This window comes from Propithecus coquereli, unplaced genomic scaffold, assembly GCF_000956105.1.
Source record: "Propithecus coquereli isolate 6110/MARCELLA unplaced genomic scaffold, Pcoq_1.0 Scaffold231, whole genome shotgun sequence".
Classification (NCBI taxonomy): Eukaryota; Metazoa; Chordata; class Mammalia; order Primates; family Indriidae; genus Propithecus; species Propithecus coquereli.
This window is the reverse complement of record NW_012147853.1, coordinates 1,895,059-1,898,681: the sequence shown is the minus strand read 5'-3', so window position 1 is coordinate 1,898,681 and position 3,623 is coordinate 1,895,059.

Genomic DNA, 3,623 nt, shown 5'->3' with positions numbered 1-3,623 from the left:
ATTATACATATCTGGGATACATGTGATATTTTGATACATGTACATAATGTGCAATGATCAAATCTTATGACAACTCAAAAATGGAAAATTCTGAGGATAATATTCTAAGGTTAATATGAAAACGGAACACAAATCAAGCAGTGCTGCTACAGGAAGAATTCACAAAGCACTTACACTTATTTTTAAGCTGTTATGGCAAGTTGTAAACTAGAACACTAAAAAATAAGAGGTTGACATGGAGAGGTATGGTGGAGTTGAAAGAATCATTTTCCTGTGAATTTGTCTCCTCTCATGAAGGGAGCCAAAATTGTAGGAACTGAATCAGTTTGTAGCTCTCCTGAATTCTATCTCTGATGATGAAATCCTTCCCTAGTATCTTTTCCACAATGTCTATGTTCCAGAAATAACATTCATATCATTGTTTCTCCATTGTGGAACAGGCTTATGATCCTTTTTCATTGAAGGTGTTTCTGGTGAGAAGTCTAGGGATAATGAGCCGTCCTGGGAGTGATCTCTTCTACAGCTGCCTTGGTGAATTCATTGTAGTTCTTGAACCAACTATTCACTGAAGGTCCTAGGCAACAATGGAAACTTCCTTAAAGAAGTCTAACAGTTATAACCCTACCACCTAAATAGGAGTAGATGACAGCTTATTGGGGGCAAATGCTTTTTTTCCTAACCCCTTAATATTTTATTAATATATTCCAAATGTTACTAAATATTAATATATCAGTTGGCCAGAATAGATGAAAAAGAGCTATCTTTTCACACATTGTGTGCACTATATATATACCTGATAGGTAATAAATTTAATATGGCCAAATATACTTCTGAGGTATAGATGGTAACCATACTTTAAAGAAATACTATATATTATATTTTTTGTAGGTATGAGGAGGTTCTTATTAGAGCAATGACTTATTTCAAGACATAAATCCTGAAAAATAATAGCTACATGGACAAAGAATTAAAAGTAAATGGGATGAAATGAATAAAGAGCAGAATGTATGCTGACTCTGATGAAAATAATGTCTGAGTGATGAGAGCTGTTTAAGTAAGTTAGGCTTTATTTTTGTATGAATTGATTAAATTCTAATCATCTGAGGCAATGAAAGGGAAGGAAACTTTTACAGGATGCTATAGGGAATAGCCTTAGGGTCTACAGTGGTTTTGGAGTAAGTGAATCATATGCAATATAATTTTCTCTCCAAATATTGAATGTAGGAAACCAATAAATATTAAGCTCTAAAAAGTACCTGTGCAGTCATAACTTCTGTAATAAAGGTTTGGGAAGTAAATGAACAGATGTAAGTCAATAATCCTAATACTGATAACACTTTATGGGTCTAATAAGCTTTCTGTTTTTCAAACCAATTTAACTTGTATTATCCTATCCAATTATTACTAAAACTTTGTGAAACCAAGATGACTGTTTTGGCATCATCATTATCATTTCAGTTACCTAGACTAAAAAATTTAAGCACAGAGAGATTACAAGACTTATCTGAAGTCACACAAATGGTAGAGTTGACTTCACAATCCTAAACCTCTGCTTTTTATTTGTATTCTTCTCCTGCTATATCATGCACCTAGTTCTCCTTTTAAGAAAATTTAGGGAAATTGCCCTAATTGTTTGAATTGGGTGAATTAGAAATTAGTTTCATAATTCTTTACTTTTGGCCCTATTGCTTAGAGAATTTTCTTTATAAATCAAAGGTACATAAGAGTTTTATGACCTTTTAAACATTGTTTAAATTGAGAACTATAACATAAAACAAAAACCTGCATACTGTATTTACAAATATTTTTCATGTTTTATCTATCTCTATTAAGAGATTTATTTTAACATGGTTTATTTTAAAAGTGATATGTGTAAAATTTTTAATCAAAACAAGAGTGTAAAAAATTTACTTTCAACCACCCCCTCCATCTTTTTTTCTGCTACTCTCTGAAGGTAACCAGAGTTATTAATTTCTCTGATGTTTTCTAGAATTTTTATGCACTTATAAACATTAACAGAAACGCTATTGATGTGGCCTTTTATGTCTACTTAATATCCAGTTGTTTACATAGCTTTATTCCATACTTATTTTGTTTTTTTATAATTAGGTATATAATATTTGTCATTATGTAACTTTTTCACTTGGCTCCTAGAATTCCTGTATCTTTAGTGTTTCTTCTACTTTATTAGGTGTTCCATTTCAGATTATTTTATTTATTTCTTCCTAGCCTCTAAATTTTAAAGTAATATTGGCTGGTTTCAGATTCTTAAATCACTTCTCTCCTTGATCTAAACTCATTCCCTAGACAATATCCTTCAATCTCATGGATTTAATGTCATTTATAAAATTATAATCATTTATATAATTAAAATTTGCAATCATTACAAAATCAAAATATGTAATCATTTTTAAAACTTCCAGATTAATATTTTTAGATCTGCTGTGTCCGCTGAATCTAGAGTCACAGATGCCATGAACTAGTTGAGATTGCCTCTTGGATGTCTAAATGGGCTCTCTAACTGAACATGTTCAAGACAGAATTCTTGTTTCCCGTTCTCAAACCTGTTCATGTTAGAACTTACACCAGACAAGAAATGGCATCTCCAACCTTCTAGTAGTTCAAAACAAAAAAGTTTAGTAACACATTTAATTTAACAGCTTCTTACACTTCATATCTGATTCATTAGTGAATTTCGTTTGTTGTGAAACCCCGACCCCCAATGTGATGATATTTGTGGGTGGAGCCTTTGAGAGAGAATTAGGCTTAGATGAGGCCATGATGGTTGGGCTTTCATGATGGGATTAGTATTCTTGTCAGAAATAAAGAGAGGTCACTCTCAGTCTCCCTGCCATGTGAGAACGCAGTGAGAAGGCAGAGGTTTACAAGCTGAGAAGAGAGCCCTCGCCCTGATCTCAGACTTCCAGACTTCAAAATTGTGAGAAAATAAATCTCTGTTTAAGCTACCCAGTCTATGGTATTTTGTTATGGCAGCCCAAGCTGACTAATACAATTTAGAGATATAATCAGGACTGGCCCCACAGAGCAGGATCAGCTTAAAGATACCAGCTCCTATTTTAGAACCTGCCCATACACTGAATGGCAGCATTAAGCAAGTTATTCATTCATTTTATTTTATTTTTTTCTTTACTTCTGAGTAAAAGGTTCAAAATTCTAGAACAATCATCCTATCTAATGGGCAATCCATGCCATAGCTGATGTGTTATCCTCATACCTCTCATTGCCATATGCGCACGCACACACACACACACACGCACACACACAAATTTCTTCATTTAGAACATATCCCGGATTATAGCATTTCGGCTCAGAATCATTAATCCCTTTCAGTTGCTTAAAAGATAAAATCAATTCTCATTTTGATGTTCAAAACCCTCTACAATTTCATCTCAAAATATTTTTCTAAGTTCATCACCCATTACTGTCTTATAAGACTATAATAAAAACATGAAATCTTGCATCTACTTATTAGTTACGGACAAGGTTACTGCTTCTGAGATGTTCATACAGTTTCCTTTTTCCCAGCCTTGTTCACATTTTGGTTGAAGGCATGTGAATAGTTCTGGCTAGCAGGCTGTGAACAAAAATGTCATGTATAACTT